This window comes from Theropithecus gelada, chromosome 18 (assembly GCF_003255815.1).
Source record: "Theropithecus gelada isolate Dixy chromosome 18, Tgel_1.0, whole genome shotgun sequence".
Lineage (NCBI taxonomy): Eukaryota > Metazoa > Chordata > Mammalia > Primates > Cercopithecidae > Theropithecus > Theropithecus gelada.
The window spans coordinates 32088891-32109598 of record NC_037686.1 but is presented as its reverse complement, the minus strand read 5'-3'; positions in this window follow the sequence as shown (position 1 = coordinate 32109598).

The following is a 20708-nucleotide window of genomic DNA, read 5'->3' as shown; positions in this document are numbered from 1 at the left end:
ATATCATTTTCCGCATAATGAAATCCGGAGTGACATTAATATAAGTGTAATTTTATAGAAGGGAATGGCCCTGGCTGATGGTTTCTACCTGCTGTGTTTTGATGATAGACATCGGGATGTCACCATCTGTGTAATGAAATTTCACCTCCGTAATGGTTCAGATTATCAACCGTTCTTCCAAGCTGGCTCTGGGAATCTATTTATTTATTTATTTATTTATTTATTTATTTATCTGCAAACGGGTGCTGTAGGCCTGTTTATCATAGAAAGTATGGGTGAAGAGAGGATTAAGTGCATTAAGGAAAGTAAAGGAGAAGTGGATGTAAACATTGGCTATTGCCCCATAAATACATTGAACATGAGGTGAAGTTACTATGCCCAGTCCTACAAATGAGTTTTTTCTTCTACATTAACCTACATAGTTCTCTAATTGGGACAGATACTGATAAGTTAATTTCAGATGAGTGTAAAATTAAGGTAAGTAACATATATAGAATCCCTATTATGTGAATGTGTAGAAATTATCTCATTTAACTTCCAAATAATGTTGTCAAGATGCAATGACTTAGTAGGTATAAAGTTCCAGAAGACAAATATAAAACAAATATGTAATACTCAGCAAAAGGTAGCCCCTCTTACTCACTTAAGTGAGACTCAGAGAGGATAATTAACTCAGAGATGAAACGCAATTTAACCCAGAACCGTCTTCCTCATAAATTCATTCTCTTTTCATTACCCCAAGCTGCCTCCTAGGCACTGAGGCCAAATTGGGGTTGGTGAATTGGATTCAGATATGTCCAAATGCCCAAATATGGCTTTATAATTTCAAGTTGGAATATCAACGATTCGTGTCTCCAGTTGCTAGCAATGACCTAGATTTTGTTTGTTTTCTATTTCTCTAAAGCTTAGCTGTGACAACGGCATTAAACAGATAAAGGAGACAGGAGAGAGGATAAATATTGATATGTAATTATTTCAGTTAGATTGCAACCTGCTTATTCCATTACCTAACAAGTCCATTTGTTTATGGATAGTTAGAACTACACTTCATATGATATCCAGGAATAAAATATACATTTTTTATAATTTCTGAATATTATGACGGATTATACCTTCTACCCATTTTTTAAATAAAACTGCTAGTACTATTATTTCATAACCATTCAGTGCTTTACTCTTTTCAATTCCGATTTTTTATTTTTAAACTAAAAGTAAACCTAGATTTTAATTTCTGTCTCAACTGTTTTCATTAGTGAGATATTTAACTTTGAGGTATGCCACAAGTAATAGATAATAATAAGAGTAACATCATCAAATTTTTAAATTATTTACCTTTGTTGTAAATATGTTTGAGCAGATTCAAGATTACAATGTAATTTTTGATAATTGGAAATTCTCATATGACTTCTTCATATCAGTAGAAAAGAAAGGAATAGAGTTACTATTGCTTGCCATATAAAATTCAAAGTCTCTGTACTTATATCATGGCTTGCAGAACCCTCCTGAAATTTACATGAGTCCTCTGCCAGGTGCAATGGCTCATACCTGTATTCCCAGCACTTTCAGTGTCTGAGGCGGGAGGATCACTTGAGGTTAGGAGTTTGAAACCCGCCTGGCCAACACGGCGAAACCCTGTCTCTACTAAAAATACAAAAAAATTAGCTGGGTGTGGTGGTGCATGCCTGTAGTTCCAGTTACTTGGGAGGCTGAGGCAGGAGAATTGCTTGAACCCAGGAATTGGAGGCTACCGTGAGCCAAGATCGCGTCACTGCACTCCAGCCTAGGTGACAGAATGAGACCCTGTCTCAAAAAAGACAGAAAGAAAAGAAAAGGAAGGAAGGAAGGAAGGAAGGAAGGAAGGAAGGAAGGAAGGAAGGAAGGAAGGAAGAAAGAAAGAAAGAAAGAAAGAAATAAAGAGAAAGAAAGAAAGAAAGGGAAAAGAAAAAAGAAAAGAAATTTATATGAGTCCTGACAAAAGCTTGAGAATCCAGGATCTACTTAGGTAAGTGTAACTGGCATTCCAGCCTCTTCTGAATAAGGTGTGATTTTTTTCCTTCCTCTTTCTTTCACCCCTTCTGCATAGTCACTCTTTTTGTGTTAACTTGGTTTGCATCTCATTCCGTGTATTTGTCTCACATCTCCCAATTCTATTGGAACCTCCCCAAAATGAGGAGCTAATTTTACTCATCTTTATTTCTTACGACACCTAGCATAATACACTGAAAAATTAAGGATGCCATTTACATGTGTTCAATCACCCTGCTTTAACCAGTATTAAAGTTTGAACATCATTCCTGGTTCTTCAGTTCTCCTGCATAGAGTCTTGAGCCTTTCTTCATCACCTCAGTCAGGAGACTCTGTGATTGGAGATTCCAAGAGATCATCCTCGATCACCATTTTATGTGGGCAGAGGAAAGAATACAAATGCTTAATACCTGGACAGATGGCCCGAGAGTCATTGGAGTGTGAAGCTGGCAATGTTTCCTTGGTGGTGAGCACATGCTTATCCACTTTAGAATAAACAAACCCAGTGGTATAGGTTTGTTTATCAACAGGAGGTAAGAGTAGAGGTGGGGGACAAGTTTATTTTCTTGACAACTTCCATCTGTGTCTTGGGCAAAAACCCCTGCTAAATCAAGATTAGAGTACTTCCCTTAAAAATGTGTTTACAGTTGCCTGAAACCTTTGCATTGATGAGAGACCAGAGCGTGGGGTACCGATCCCAGTTAATGCAGCCCCCTAATAATTTTGCCTATATCTAGGGGTATCTACAGCCTCTAAAATCCCATCTTACACTTTACCTTATTCCATGTGATCTCCCCTCCAAATTAAACTGAACTTCACCCAGGTTGACCTAACCATTAAAAGAGGGATGAACAGTCCTTTGCATTGAGTGAGATGAGCTTATCCTAGTCAATATTTGTTGAGAGAAGCCCAAATCTCACTCACCACCTTTTGTCTGCTTTCAATTTCTGCCAACTCCCTCACTTTTCTCTTTTGGGAAGATGCCATTATCTAAGACTCATTAAGAGAAATTATTCACCATAATGACTACAATTGTTACATTTACTAAGCTTCTAACCCTGAAAAATCAAGTTCAAACATTCCTACGTACACATACTGAAACACGCACTTCCCACACATACAAAATCTATTCTTTATTTCTGATCACATTTTGTTGAATGCCCTCCAGGGTATTAAAGCTTCCTCTGTAGCATTGACACTTACTCTCTCTTTCCAGATTAGAGGTGGAACATGAGCTGTTCAAATGCAGTCCTATCTCCACACATTGGGTCTGGAGTAACATCAGCAAGATAATTCCATATAAAAGTTGAGCTTCAATTAATTGGGAGTGCTAGGCCTATAAACTAAGGTTTAGGAAATTTGCCTTTGCTATAGCTTTTGAAGAGGAATGAGGAAGAAATCAAGGTAACTCAGGAGGAGTTAGGAGAAACAGGAAGAGTCAGTGGCCCTAAACGGTATGAACAGATGGACTTCTAAGGGGCAAGAGGTCTTGTGTTTCAATGTGAGAGGCCAGTAATCAAGGTCCTATCTGACAACAGTGAAAGTGAGGTAGAGAGGTCAGAGCTGGGATCTCATTAACTTTCTGTGAAGTTTGTAACAAGGGCCTGTTGTCACAGGTCTCAAATCTCTGATAGCTTCTGGGTTTATGCAAACTGTATTAGCCATAAGAATGATCTAGTCCCTTTTCCTACTGCTCTAAATCTACAATTCAGGCAGAAGGATGCAGTCACGTGCAGCATGTTCTTCTGTTCTCATCACTTTATTCTGTATGGAATCTGCTCAGCGGCCCCCGTTGGTGATGTTTTTTCTATTTTACAGAGGAAAGCCAGGAGCCTAGTTATAACCTGATGGCATGACTTCTATATACCTGGTGGGGGTGGGGAGGGGGAAGAAAAAATCTCACATTCAACTGTGAAATGAAATTAAAAGGTATTAGCACATATATTGTTTGCAATTGCATCCTACACTTTAAAATTTTGATTAAAAAATCTTAAATATTTAAAACTTTACCTTATCTAGCCTGTATTCAAGGAAAGTTGTTTGACATTAGGAAGGTTGTAGACAATGTAGGCGTCTCAATAGGCGTTACTCAGAGCTTCAAAATCATCCCTCCAAACTGTTAGAACTGCAGAGCTTCTCATGCTGAAATTGCCTAGGGATCTCAAAGGCCTGCTCTGGTAACCCAGAACACAGAAACAAATGGATGAGATTTAGAGGAGCTAGCAAATCATAACCTATAGGCCCAATCTAGCCCATCGCCTGCTTTTGTTAATGAAATATTAGTGTTATGTATTGTCTATGGCTCTTTTTGTGTTATGTTTGCAGAGCTGAGGAGTTGTGATGTGGCCTGCAATGCCTAAATTATTTGCTATTTAGCCCTTGACAAAAAAAAAAAGATTTGTTAGCCCTCACGTAAATATGAACATATAGAAAGTGTCATGTAAACATCCTTTAAGTGACTATGCAAAATAGGGATAAACAACTAACAAAACAAAATAAAATGCCATGTATATTATTTTATATTATAAGTAGCTAATAAAAATCTTAACTCATATGATAAATAGTGTGACATTTATCCTGAAGAAGAAGAAAGAAGGGGACACTAAAGTCTTAGTTTCAAGATAGTCCATCATAATAGAATTTTTGATATCAATTGTCCAGTTTATAGAAGTAAAAGACAATGCAACTTAACTCAAAAAATAAATTGGAACTTTCTGTTAAAGGAATGAGTAAGTGTTAAAATAAAGACATGCCTCATTCCCTAGCTGGAAACCATTTCCAAATCAGGTAATTTTCTTTACGAGGCATCCAACTCCATTCACTTTTCTCCATCCCCAATGCCCACCCTGGCTCAAACCATCACTATCTCCCAAATGAATTATTAGGTTCATAACTGGTTTTGTCTATTCACATCAATTCTCTACAATGCTGTCGGAGCGTTTCTTCTACACACAGACTTGACGGCGCTTAAAACTGTTAAAAGCCTTCATACTGCAGGGAGGACAGGGCTTAGACCTCTTAGTCTGGCCTATAGGGTGTCTCTCATCTTTCCTTCTCCATTTCATATCATTGGTCTCAACTCTTGAACTCTTATGCTTCCCACCATAAGAGTAATTAACTAATTGCTCTTTCATCAATGACTAAACTCTCAACATCCTCCCAGCTTTTGTCTTTACCTGTTCCTCTTCCTGGACTGTCTTTTCCCACTCCTGTCCCAGTCTTCAAATAGCAAGACTGAGCTAGATAGGTATCTTCCCTTAAGTCTTACCGATGGAAGCACACTCCATTTACTACCCCACTGTATTAATTGGTTACTTTTCTCTGTCCCCAAATAAGTGGAATCAGCTTCAGAAAAGAGGTCATAGTTTCTTCATTTTTCTATCATTAGAGTTTAACATGCCTGGCACAATTGTGAAGCTCAATGAACTGTCTCCAATAACACAGTAAATGAATAAATAAATGGATGAAAAGAAGGATGAGAGAAAAAGACAAAGAAAGGGATAAAGAAAAAATTTGTGCCCTCTTGCCCAAGAAGAATATAAAAATACTGTTGGTTTGGGGGGCATGAGGATGGGATCAGAGGCACATGCTACTGTAAGATGCAAGTGTATTTTCAGAGCAAATAAATTATAGTGTGTTTCTTGTATAGCAAACTGTAAACCTATCACCTCCTGCTGTAAATCTGACCCTCCATGGAATAAATCTGTCCTGTAATCTCAGTGTTTTTCATAAAATAGTATTCTATTCTTTAAAAGAGTAAAATGATCTAATCTGCAGTTCCAAAACTTCACTTCTCAAAAAAAAATGAAAGGATTATTGAAATTTATATATTTGGCCATGGCAAAATGGCATTTATGTTTTTCAGAGTTAAAATGAAATAAAATATATAACTTGTTGGGTTTTGCTTTCATGACAAATAGGCACTGACAAATACATACCACATTACCATCCTTGATTGCTCTGATGGAACTCATTTTCATCCTGTGTTCCTCTAATTACATGAAAATTGCATACTTTTTATGCATGACACATTTTGCACAGCTTTAGCAAAAGGTTGTGAAGAGAAGGAGGAAAAAAAAAACATTTATCAGTTTTTCCCCTTTCACAGCAGCAATTGATCATCTTCCCAGCAATCAGTCTTGCTTTATGGGCCTACTTTTCTCCACTATTGTTGTAACCAAGTGGCAGCAGAAGGCCCTGCATACAAGAAAATATGGTGGGGGCTTTTAGGTCCTTTTCTCTACTCTTAATAGATGAGATTTAGGATGCCCTTGCTTTCCGATGGTTGTTCCTGAGTTTTCTTTGCTTTCCACATCACTGTCTGCCTGGATTTGAAGGCTTTCACCTTAGAAAGACTGATAGGACTCCTGTATAAGAATCCCATCCCACCCCTTATTTCTCATTCATTCAAACTACTTTACATTTATAGCAAATATTTAAAATTGTAAAGCACTTTTCTATACCTTTTTTTTTTTTTTTTTTTTTTTTTTTTTTACATTTTAGCTCCACAATTAAATGTAATATATTTAGGAAAAGCAATTTTAATCTACATTTTTAAAATGAAGAATGATTATATGACTTGCGGTTTACCTAAGTTGATGTGATTTATTTATTTTAAATCTTGAAGCTGCCTCAGACCTCCTGGCCCACCATTCCAGCTTTTCCCAGAGTGTTTGACTTCTCTTTACTGAAGACCTGGGAAAAGAGTTTTTCTGCTACCTATCCCTAAAGTGCATACAAAGAATACATCAGTAACAAATACCCGAGCAAATTACAGGCAATCAATTGGGTGTTTCTTTTCCCATTCTTTATTTCTATTCTTTCTGAGAAAGAAGGCATTGGCATTCAGAGGAAGCTCAGCGTCATTGTATTTAACTCGAAAGGGATTGTAGCAGGCACATCTCATTCCTTGAAAATAATGACAAATTATGCAATTTTTGTTTTACCCAACTAGATTGAAAACGCCTGGGGAATAGCCAAGCTGCCTGGCAAAGGGAGGCATTTGATGTTCAGGCTTTGGAGCTCAGGGAACGACATTGCTTTTTAAACAGGTGTGGGCTCCTAACACTGCGCTTGCTTCCCTTTTTTGGACAGGCACAGCACCTGACCAACTTCGGGAGAACAAAGCCTCCATCTGGACCAAAGGGAAAGAGAGCTGGTTGCCCGTGGAGCAGCAAAGAACAAGGCTTTGCTTCCCTTTGAAGCGCTGGCGTTCTTGTTAATCACCTGGCAAAGTCTTAATTTAAGAGGGACTCTTAGAGAAGGGGAGAATCCCAAGTATATTTGACTTTCATATCAAAGCTGCCTACCTTTCATCAGCTTTATTAAAATTGGTGATGTCTCATGTATTAATTGTGAACCCCATTTGTATCTGAATGTGAAGTATTGCCTTGAGGTCCTCTGTCATTACTCTCTGGTCCTGGAATGTACTCACATTGCTGCCTTCTCCATGGAGTACTTATTTCTGGGGATAAATACTGTAGTGTCAGGCACACTGGATTACAATTGTTGCAGGGTAAACACAAGGGGACTTTGGGTTTTTAGAATGCCTAATTAGACGTCAGTAAATGCACTGTGTGATGACTGAAAAATACAAGTCTGGGAAGTACTGCATTTTCACCATTGCAGGATACATGCATTAACACATTTCATATATTTATTTTTATGAAATAAATATCCTGAAGGAATTATCTTGCCCTGTTAGAAAGACACCGGAAATATTCACTTTGGATAAATATATGAATCCACAAAGCTATAGTCTTGGGAGAAGAGGTCAGCCCCATCTCATGTGTGGAATATGTCAATGATTCCTCTGCATGTATCTCACCCATCTTCAACGGTGGAGTGCTATTAACAATCAGAGAGTAAGTGATTTCTTGATGTTACACTTGATACTGGGTGTTGCATGCAGCCAAATGTGGGAAATACAAAAACAACTAGGGTACTTCTGGCCATAAAAGGGGTTGCAATCTATGTGAGAAAAATAAAATCATCTGTGAACATCATCGCAAAAAAATAGAACTAAGCATTAAAACAGGGTCAATGAGAAATAAGAAAAAGAGAGTTTTAGTCAAAGAAATAGGCAACAGGGTCCATGGAATGGCAGCCTAAGATCAACCTTACAGTTTGTATGGAGTTAGAAAAGGAAGGATACAGATGTTGTGTGTTTAGTTTGATGAATTCAAAGAGAAAAGACATATAGCATGCAAGAATAAACCAGCAGAAATTCTAGTGGAGACTTTCACCATGTGATAGTCGAGTTTTGAAATGATCCCTGGATAAATGGAGACTTGACTTTAGTCAGTTATCAGATTAGAAATTAAAGATGAAGGTTGGTTTTTGATGAGAGGAGTGTTTGTATGCATGCACACCATGCACGCTTGTGTGTGTACATTCAGAAAACCCCTTGCTTTCTCCTTGTCTCATGCTACAGATTTCCATGAGGTGCCACACCCAGATACAACCCATTGACCCGTGATTTATACTTCAAAATGTCCCTTTCTTTCTTCATCATGGCAAGCTTTCACTTTGTGGCCTGTTTCCAGCTGACAGGGTACGGGAGTGACCAACAGAAGGGTCTGACACCAAGTTGTAAGTGTGTGACCTGCTGTAACACATGCTCCTTCTTCCAAACTGCATATATTTGCAAAGGGTATGCTTAACCCTAGAAGCCAGGGGAATACCTCTCTAAGGAACAGATAACTGAGGAGTTTGAGAGCAGGAGGACATCTGAGTGTCCCTCAGTTTCCTCCAGATAAGTTGCTGCCTACTCACTGAAATGTACCCTAAGACAGGAAAGGGCTTGCTCTGTAGGCCTGCAGACATTACCAGGTCTATAAACAATGAAGCTTGTCATATTGGAGGTTGGAAGTAAAAAGATAGGCAGAGAGCTGGTGCTAGCAAAATCCCATTTAGAGAATTGTTTATTATTCTAGTTTGTAGTTTATGCTTAGAGTATCTGTAATAAATAAACATGCTCCAGAAGAAGCACAACTTAACAAGGAGTAGATGAGACTGAATGTGGCGACTCCAGCCCTGTACAAGAGGCACTGGCCCATTAAATGAATGTTCACAGCTACTTCTTAATGCTCTCCCTCAGTAATCAATTTCTGAAAATACCAAATAATTTTGAAACAGCCCCTTCTGACCTCACTCTCCAGTGACGCTGGACCAGTCCTTGCTGATTTGCCTACCTAGCTTTTAATCAATCAGATTTGACATTTATGTTGCTTTGTTTCTTTCCTTTGCCTACCCCTGCACCTTTTCTCTTTCCCTGGCAATATTAAATGGTAGCTGCCCCCTGCCTCAAGGTTAGGGTCCAAAATGTAGCTTAATATTTATAGATTTGGGCATCTTTGGAAATAGCAGCAGAGGAATCTAAATGCCATTGCAAGGGGCTAGAACATTCTGATGCTGCACTAGGATTTGCTTTCTGTTCAGATAAAAAGACCCAAGATGCCCAGAGCCTGAACACAGATAGAACTTGAGAAAGAAAAGCTGTCAGCCTGAAATATCTCCTATCAGACTTTTAAACAGGGTCTGATTCAGACAAAAGGGTTAAAAAATCCAATTTGAGTCTTCTTTCTCTTTTTTGACTGATTAGATTATCCAGGTCATCCAAAAAATAACATCTCCAATTTCCCAGTGTATAAGAGATAATGTTTGTGAAAGGGTTTTTAGAGAATCGACTTTTTAAATATACACTGTATAAAATAACCCTCCTATTTATTTGTTCATTTTTTTCTTTGAGATCTCAATTCCCTCTTCTTGTTTTTCTCCTCCTCCTTTCACATTCTTTTATTTTCTTTCCTGCTCTTCCTTTCTCTTGTCATCATTCTTATTTCGAATATAATTATAGTTGTTAATATGTATCTTAGTAAGGGTGGAATGCTGGGGATGTCAGAAAGGGAGTTACCATAGAAGGTCCTAGGAGTTCAGGGTTTTATAAAGAGGGAAAGGAGAAAGAAAGGTTAGGAAGATCAAACGAAGATTAGCGAGATTAGAAGTGATGCTCCATTAAAAAAATTAAAAAGCTTTAGATAAGAGAAGAAATTGCTTTGACAGATGAGAAGATCACAATTCACACACAAAAAAGTTTAGATTCTCAGGAAGCAAGTTGATAGTTACTGAAAAATTAACTGTGATGATGGGGAATATACTCAAGAAGTAAATATTTGTCAAACAGTGGATCACACAAACATTTAAAATTTAAAATTTTAATTTTTTTAGAAAAACATGGGCCAGGATCTTTGCCTATAAGATACACAATCTTAACAAGTTTTAGAGGTCAATAGTTTAACAAACTAATAGCAAATGATATAGGTATAAATCAGTGACCTGGAAGACTTTCTGGTAAGGGTATGTCTAAAATGACTGCTAGAATAAGACAATGCTATTAATATGAATTATGTCAAATAACAAATATGCTAGGCAATTAGTAGAAGGGAAGAAATCAATTGTGGTCCATATAAAGAACTGACCAAATAAGGAACTAAAATTATAACTATGCTGTAGCATAGATCAACAACTAGAGTCAATATGGGCAAAGTCCAGCTGCCTGAGTTTTATTGCATGGTTCTTGAGCTAATTGTTTCAGCATTTTAAAATGGTTATAAAATAATCAAAAGAAGAATACTATTTTATGACACTTATAATTTATATGAAATTCAAATTTCAGTGTCCATAAAAAAAGTTTAATTGGAACACAGCCAAGCTTATTTTTTTGGTCTGCGACTGCTTGCATGCTATATAAAAGAGTTTAATTGTTGCAACAGAGACCATATGGCCTGTACAGCCTGAAATATTTACTATCTAGCTCTTTACAGAAAAGTTTTCAACTCTTGATCTGTAAGCTCTGATTCTGGGAAAATTGGGTTCTTGTCCATATATTTAATTCAATTAAACAGATATTAATTGAATGTCTACTGCTTTCAGTGATGTGTTCTGTAATATATGAAAATACATTGTAAATGTCTGTTCCTTTGGGATTTCTTTGATAAACAAAATTGATAGGAGAAGTTACCATAAGCCCGATACAAGGAATGAAATAAAGAGGTCAACATTAAGACTCTGTGAGAGTTTTTCTGGCTCAAAAAAATAATAATAAAAAGGAAAGATTATTCTAAAAGGAGATCACACCATGAGTTTTGGACAACAGGTATCAGAAAACACATGTCCTAGAAAAAAGTATCTGTTTAATATGCCCAGAACATGTCTGTGTGCAAGGAAGAAGTAGCAGAATCAAGGTTAAAAAGAAACATTAATTTAGCCAGATTATTAAGTCCTTTCATGTGATGCTAAGAATTTAGATTTTTCTCCTGATAAGAGATCATGAATTTTTGACCTCAGATTGATTGTAAAGAAGAGTGAGTTTGGGATATATTTCAGAGAGAGAATCAGCGAACCAACTAAATATTGGAGTGAGGAGACCGAAATGGGGAGGTTCCTGGATATGTTGCCTGCATGAACAAGGGCCTTCGTAAGGTGATGATGAAGGAAGTAGTAAGAGAATGGGGAGGCTGAGGTCTGAGGGTAGGTTTGAATGGCCTCTGGGAAATTCATGGGCACAGATTTAAGCACAGGAAAAAGATATCTCTGACTGGATAAGAAGAGTTGGAAACGATCATTATAAGCCAGGAGCCAAAGTCCTGGGATAAGTGGGATATCCAGGGAAGGCAAATCAAACAGAAAACAAGGGGGACACGGGGCATGATTAGAACAATAATACTCTTTAAGAGTTATCAAATGGATATAATATCAAATCCTCCTAAGCCTCCTTCGGACTTAAGACCTTATAGAACTGAGAGTTAGATTGCACACTGAGTGCATGAGGAAAAGAGAAAAGAGCTTATAAAGGGCTGCATGCCTCTCACCAAACATGACTCCGATCACAGTCATGGTTTTGGAGAGAGTCTTCCCTGTGCCCTTGATTCCTAATTATGAGCCTAATTTCCTATGGTTACAAAGGAAATAAAAATAATTTTTAAAACTTTCAAAAAGCGGGGTGACTTTGTGGCCCTCTGCTTCTGGGACTGCAACCTCTCCTCCATCCCCAATTAGTTACATTGTCATTTCTTGATTTCTCACCCTTTTCAGAGGCTGATCATATTTTGTTTTCTACCATCTCCCTTTATTTCTTCCTTTGCCAGTTGCTAAGCACTCCCTTGTTGCTAAGTGGGATATGAGCACTTAATTTACTCCATTCTTTTTTCTCATACCAGATTTTAGAAATTGCAGATCCTGTTTAATCAATGTGTAAATGCAATGCTTTTGATGTATTTTTCCTAAGAGCAATATTTTGATCATTCTTAATGATACTTAATGAAGTCACCGCATGATTTCTGATTGTACCTAATTGAAGCTTGTGACTTGCATTTAAATATTATCATCTTACAGCTTTAGGTCTATGAGATGAAAATTTTCCAGGGCCCAAAAATATTAGAAAACATAAAGAATTGATGTTTTATTTTAAATTACAAATTATTCTAAAATATTTTTATTTGTAAGCTAATGTACATATATGAAATTAAGTGAAAACTGAAGCAAATTTTCCAAAGTGTGTTTTGTATGTTGACGATAATGGGAGAAACCTCTTTGATGAAGCTGTTTAACCACTAGTTTTATCAACGGAATCTAAAAAGCCTTAATATTAATACTTTTATATGGAGCCTACGTTGAACTACATATGATATCCAAGATGCAAACAAAGCTTGGCTCTCGAAAAGGTAATACATTAGGAATTTATTTTTTCTTGAATCCTCTTCTAGAGACCTAACCTCAGTGATTTAGTGCCTAAAAACCATTGGGCCAAAATTTTAACTGGATCCAAACTGCCATTCTTCTGATTTTGCTTCCCTTTCATCAACATGTGTCCATCATGTGCCCCAATCCCCCAGGGTCCTTTCCTTTCCTACAAGACAGTGGGAAGTAATGATTTAATCAGAGACAATAACCCCTGCTAATATGTTAACTAGCTAATATATGAACCCTCCTAGGATAACACATTAGGCTTGACCCAGATCAGAAAGGAAAAAAGAAAAAAAAAAAGAACTCTAGCTCCACTAGAAACCCTGAAGGAATAATGCCATTACAGAGACTTAACCCCATAGGAAGCCAGTGGGGGAGCTACTTAAGGGCAGCTTTTAACATTCTCCGGTATCATGTGGCAGTCTCTATGTTGAGTCAATGGTGGAAATAAATAGTAATTGTGGTGCTGACAGAAATCAATTTCACTAGTTGCTTTTAATACCTCTCTCAGGGATTTCCATGAAGAATCATAAAGCACATCCAAAGCATAGATTTTGCTTAATATCTTTATAAGAGGAGAGAAGGCACCAAAGTCAAGGGTGGGGGGAATACTTTTATCATCTACATCACTTTAATTTCTTCTTAATGCTTTTTCTAAATATTAAGGATTTATAAAGATATCTCCAATAATATATTTGTTTTTCGAGTCAGCTGGTTAAAATACTGGTATTTCTTTCTATTTTATAAATAAGGAAGTCAAAGCCCAGATGATTTAAATTAAATAAGGCTCAAAGTTTAGTAAACATGAAAGCTGGGACACAAATCTAATACTTTTAGTTCTAAGGCTGGGGCATCTCTCTATCTACACAGGTATTTACCACCCTATTCCTCAGAGAGATTGGGAAATGTCAGGTGTAACCAATACACACATGGAACAGTACTAGCAGGTTGGACCTGACTTCTGGGGCACTGAGCCCTATCCTTACCTCCAGCTAGCTTCTGACTTCCCAACTCCCTAGAGAAAAACACTAAATCTACTGAAGCAGAAGGAGTCCAAAAGATAACAGTAAATGTGTTTGCCAATAGACATATTATCTTAAAGGTTGTTAGTTACTATAGTATGGCTACTATAGTAGTACTGCTAGGAGTAGTACTAACCATGGTATAACTAGTGGAAGTTTGATCATTACTTGGACATACATTTGAGGATTAGGTTAAGACCCTACTGAAAAAAAATGCATTCCAAATGCCATACTGTCTCAACTAATAGACTTTAGACAAATAATCCATTTGTGGCTTTAAAAACACCAGTATAAGACAGCAACTTTTCATCAAGTTTCTTAAAATACAAATATGGAAACAACATATGACAGAGTGTATCATGAACCAAAGCAAATTCTAATAGACATAGTAAGAATTCAGACAAGGAAGGGAACATTGCTACATATGAAGCATTGTGCTAAGTTATTTGCATGGATTATCTTGTTTAATCTTTTAACACAGCTAGGAGACAGATAACATCATCATTTTCATTTTACAACTGAAGAAACTGAGACTGAGACAGGAGGATAAGTAAATGGCTCAAGTCACACTGAGAGTACGTAAGTGGTCAAGACAAGATTGAAATCCAGGCATCTACCTTTTGAACACAAACTGCATTCAGCCTCCTTGGCCTTGGTTCACATTCACACATATTAAGAGCTAGAATATAACTGGGAAGGCATAAAGTGGGACATCGTTTAAAAAAAACCTTACATTCTACTCTGGGGAAGTGATACAACATGGCTTAAATTGCAGTAGCATTAGAAGTTCTCCTACTTCTTGAGCTGTCATATACAAAGACATTATTAACTGGTCATTACTAACTTTGAAGCAATTCTCTGATGTGCTATATTGGTTAATATTTTTGTCAACTCTGTGGATAAAAAAGAGTGTCTCAAACTTTAATATGCATATGAGACTTTGTTAAATAGCGTACACATTCATATTTGTTAAATAGAGTATGCACTCATACATACTTCGGAGCATCTACTCATTTGTAGATACTCATTTCTGAGTATCTACTCAGAAGTTCTGGGCCGAGGACCTAAGAGTGTACATTTCTTAGAAGTTTCCTGGTGATACTGACATTGCTGATCCATGAGCCACATTTTAAGCATCTGGGATGTAGATTATATATTTATCTAACAGGCAAATGATAAAAAGCTGTTAGAAAATAAATACTCGAACCATTTCAATTATTAAACTTTGAATGGATTAACTAAAATTTGAGAACACTATGATTATTGGCAATAAAGTGCCCAAACTGGAAAGATAGCATCTAATTAAGAAGAATATATAAGGGAGCATTCAGTTAGTTAAAAAAACACAAATAAAAAAAAATTGATGCCAACAGATTAATCAACTCTCTCAAAGTCTCTGAGCTGTGAATGGTCAAGACAGAATCTAAACGCATTTAGATCTGGTTGCAGTGTTCATTATCATACTGACTGTGCATACCATTTCTGAAAGGATGCAGATTAGAGTACATATACATGCTTTATTTTAGGACACAAAAGGTTATTTGAACAAGCTAACAGCCTCTGAGGGAAGAAATGTAATACAATGCCAAGAAAAAAAGTCTAAAATATTAATTCTGTTGAGTCCTTGCACTCATACTTACCAGACTACACTTGTAGTTTCTACTTAGCAATGGGTCACAGTTTAGATGTGATATTGACAACATAAAATAGGTTCAAATGAAATAAAGAGTCATTTTTTAAAGTCTTAGAAATATGTCAAAAGAGCTACTGAAAGAAGCAGTGATATTCAGAGTGAAGGAGAACATACCGAGGGATGATGTTAGTTAGTGAGAGACTGTAAAGAAGGAGTGGGATTGTTCTGTGCATGTTCTGAGAACACCATTACAACTAATAAATGGAAGTTGTAGCAAAACAATTTGTCAGTTAAATATAAAATATTAGCATTGGTAGCATTCAACTGGAGGCCCAATAAATATCTTCAAGTAATCACAAAGTTGAGATTCCAGTCCTGTGTGAGAGGTAAGAGTGGATGGCTTATGAAGATCCACCTCTAAGTCTTTGGGTATAAATACTGTGAACTTAGGAATCACGTGATAAAGTCTTTTTGCAATATAGTACTCAAGAAGCAGTTTAGCTAACAGAATAAATTGAAAGAGTATTTTATTATTTAGTTACATGTTGAAGGATATTAAAGGAAATCTAATTTATGACTCACTGAAAAATTGTATAAATTGCTTCCTCCTCTCTCTATTTCTGTTGTATAGCTGTTTAAAATAACCCACATGCTCTAAACCGTAGAAATTTCCGCTTCAGATTAGCTACATATGGCATTTGTTTTCTCTCTCTCCTCCCTCTTTTCAGCAAGGAGAAAATCGGGAAAGAGAATCTGTTTTTGAGAAAGTGAAAAAAGATTTGTTAGCTACATTGAAGGGAGAAGTAGGTAACAGTTTTTTACTCCTCACCCATGAGTCCAGGGTTGGAAGATTCAGAAAGTCTTTGCTCTAGTTCACTCTGGTCAAAGTCCAGCTTGGACTTCAGCATGCATATATTTCTGGGGAGGAATGCATTGTAGCAGATATTAGGAGAAGGAGTATCAGGGAAAGCTGGCTTACTTCCTCTCAGTTATGGAACAGAAATACAATTATCACTAAAGAAATGGAAGCGCCATTCCCTTCAATTCTACCACTTAGAATGGTAGGAAAAAAATGTTGGGAAACATTAGAATGTTGGGGGAAAAAAAAGAATAGCAATCTAAAATCCTGTAAATGCCAAATTGCCTTCCTTTCTTTAAGGATCTAACTCGCCTCCTTAAAGAAATTATCATCATTCGATGACCATGGAATTTCTCCCTGGCTATATATAAAGTAGAATCTGCAGAGTTGGTAACAGTTTAAAAAGATCAATCAATACTTCAGTCAATTTTCTGAGCGCTGACTATGTGCTCGGTCACTTGTTTGGTGTTCTGAGAGGATATGAGAGAGAAAAGATCTGGCCTTCAGAGGGCTGTGTTTGAGTTCAATACTAGCTAGTAGTCAAATTCTCTTTCTAAATCTTGAATGTGTTTATATGTCTGTGTATGTTTGTGTGCACTTATATCTTACATGCTAGTGTGTTTAACACCATGTGGAATGGTGTTAATCTGCCAAAAGCAGAACCACATGAAGGTTTGTTGTTATTAACAATTCGGGACAAGACATCAGTTAAAGAGCTTGCATTAGAGGCACTAGTTCTGGGAATGTATTTGTCTGCTTATCAAGAAGCTTCTACTGTTTTCTGTAAGTATAATAATGCCTAGTAAGCTGTTGCAGTTTTCCACATCATATGCAACTAGATGGTAATGTACCAATGTGTGGCTCTCAGCAGAAGTTGGAGTAGTTAGTGTCTTTTGTAATGGCTCTACTGATAATGGCTAATACACTATCACTGAATCATCATAGAAACCGTGATAGATACACCTACTGTATACATAATGCTTATTGAATACTGCATACTGTTAGGAAAATGGCTCATAAAAATCCTCAATGTCTTTTTTGTCCTCTCCTCTTTTTCTGTTTCTCCTCCTGTGTTTGCTCAGTGTCACTGTGCTATGTAAATAACTGCGCTGGGGTATGGGATGGATGAATGAGCATATGGATAGATATCCCTGTCATTTTTGTTGATAGTTCTAGAGACAATTCTCTTGAACAATGAAAAGTATAAGTTTAGATGGTCCAATCAACAAAAATTATGTGCCAAATGTAAAAGAGAAATGAAGACAGTAGAAAATATGTAATATTTATAAGGCCTCATTTGTTAGGCTCTGTGAGACAGCTTATGATGTAATAGAGGACACTGGATTGGGGAGTTAGAACACCTGAGTTCTTGTCCTGATGGCTACTGACTACTGGTATAACCTTGGGAAAGTCGTTTATATTTTCTGAATTTTGAAATGTGCATGTGTGAGTGTGTGTGTTTTGGGTGAGGTTTGTGGTTAGAGTCTAAATCCACTTCTGGTTTTCACATATTTTTGTTTTAGTGCATTGATTCCATCAGAAAATTATTCAGCAAGCATTTATTTACTTTCTTTAAAAAAGTTGTGTCCACCTGTGAGTTGGCTCATGTCTGTAATCCCAGAACTTTGGGAGGCCAAAGGGGGCGGATCACCTGAGGTCAGGAGTTCAAGACCAACCTGGCCGACATGGAGAAACCCCATCTCTACTAAAAATACAAAATTAGCTGGGTGTGGTGGCACATGCCTGTAATCCCAGCTACTCAGGAGGCTGGGGCAGGTGAGTTGCTTGAACCAGGGAAGTGTAGGTTGTGGTGAGCTGAGATCATATCATTGCACTCCAGTCTTGGCAACAAGAGTGAAACTCCATCTCAAAAAAAAAAAAAAAAAAAAAAAAAAAGTTGTGTTCTTTAATGTGTAGAGAATATAGAAAGATAAAGGGCATTGTCCTTGCCATTGTCCTTGCCTCACTTTAATTCATCAGAAAAAAATATATAAATCTAGAAATCAGAAAGTATATAACTAAAGGCTTGTTCATGAATTCAGATCATATAATGAGTAAACATGAGGTTACAGAGAGCAATGGATGTGGTAGGATAATTTGTGAAAAGCAGTTGATGGGAATAATTCAGCTATGCAGTCTCACCTCTCCACAGAGTAATTCTCTGTCTTCCTTCCATACCATGTAGTCTGCTCACCTGAACACCTGACCTGATACTAATCATTTATTCTTTGTCATGGGGGATAGAAACAGTATTTCTAGTCTTATTTTAAAGTGTGAAAGTTTAGACATTAGCAAAGGATTACGATTGACATGGGAGCAACGAACACGGAAACTTTAAGAGTCACACCATGGAATCAACAAGCTATCCTTTTTATCATCACAATTGTTACTATTAGAAAATAACTTTCTTGGCTGCAAAATTATGGGTGTAAAATTAGGTCCTGTCCAGGATTTCAGTTCTCTCCCAGGTAGAATTGCTTATAAGCACAGACTTCTAACTTAGAGATTTCATCTGTCATGTGGCAGAGTTCCAGAAGGCTGGTCCTATTATACCAGCAACGTCATGAGGCTTTCAACATAGCTTTAGTAGACAGACTTTCGTTCCCTTTTGGTCAGAGTCTGGTGGAAGTTCTGTCTCAGGACCTGCCGGAATGGTAGGCAACTGTGGAAGCAGCAGCAATTAGTTAATAAAACTGTATTGTTCCTGACAGCTTTTACACATCTATTTTCTTCTGCTGACTAAGAAGGTCACCCAAATTCTATCTTTTCCAGCATCTTATTCTTGGCTGGATCAAGAAAGAGCAGTGACAAACTCTGCAGAGATGCCACAGTGGAATTTTTAACATTAATTAGAATCTTTGTTTTTCCTAGGGAATCTCATAAGCAGAAGAAAGAGGTTAAGTACAAGAAAGAATCCGACATTAATTCAAATTTAAGTCTTGGCTCCTACAGTGACTAGCTGTGTGATCTTGGGGAAGTTATTTATATTTTCTACACCTCAATTTATTTATTGGTAATAATAATGAAACTTACTTAATAGGGTTGTTATGAGGATTTAAAAGGTCTATTTAAATAATTTATCACAGTGCCAAAATAGCAGTAAACATTTGTGGTTGTGGTGGTTGTAATCTTTCTTGAGACTAGAGAATGATGGATTAAAAACCAAGCTTCTGTGTGTAGGAGGAAAGACACTACAAAGTATTTGGTGGCTACTCCTCAACCTTCTTTGTTTTTGTAAAAATCACAACATAATGGCCTTCCTGAAACATGGGTATCTTAAGAGAAACCAAGGAAAGGGAAACCCAAGAAAGCTAGGAAATCATTGCAAAAGGTCTAGGAATTCATATTTAGGATAAGCAGAGACTATAGGTTGAACAAATTACAGATATAGATATAGAGAGATAAATAGGTGATAGATAATGTACTAGATGTATTGCATGCATATAGTACTCAATGTAGTAAAATATATGATTAACAAAATACAAATTTATTTTGCTAGAAACTGAATTATGCTAAACATGCTTTAAATCAAGAGAGATAAACAAACACCTACTACTCTGTGGAGGCTCAGAAAAATATGGGTCATGCAAAAGGCATCCTTGCAACGGATTTTCTGGAAACTTCTGCTAAAGGCAAATAACAAAGTGACCTTTACGAAGGTTCCCTACTGTACTGGGTTCTCCATGTCATTGAAAAAGATTTTGGGGGGACAAAAAGATATGATTACAACTGAGATAGGCACCAAATACATAAAGTTGGCTCCATGAATATCTTCACCATTATTAAACCAACACCTAAGCTACCTAATGTCTATGTTTGCCAGAGAATTAAAAACAAAGACAATGAGAAGAAGCTGTTGTTGTTTTTTTGACTGTACAGATATTTTTTGCTTGTTCTGCTGACATGCAATATTAGTAAATAAAGAGGAGAATATGACTCCTTGATCTTCATTCCTACATAAATAGTGCAAAAATGGAAACTTGAAGGATATGACTAGAGTAAAAGAAACAGTAGACAATATTATGACCTTTTGGATAGAATCAAAATTTTGTGGCAAAAATTTGCTGCCTAAAACCCTGAGACAGGAGACTAAAGCTAATTCCAATAAATGGAACAAGTAGAGGGGTAACTTATTTTTTCATATATATGCTGTACTAGTTTGAATTAAGTGGTAAGTTTTCTGTTCTTGAAGGTATTAAAACTACGATGTGCTGGGAAAATTGGAAAGAAACATATCCTGTTCTAAAAGAATAGGCTAGATGACCATTTAAGTTGGAAAAAAGGATTGAAAAGGAGTCCTGAGGAAACACTTGATTTTTCCGTTTACCTTGGATTGATCTTAGTAGGAAATTTTATGATTAGTGTTAAGTGTAGGCAACATGAAGCACAGAGCTGGGGCAATAACCAAAAATATAATTCTGTT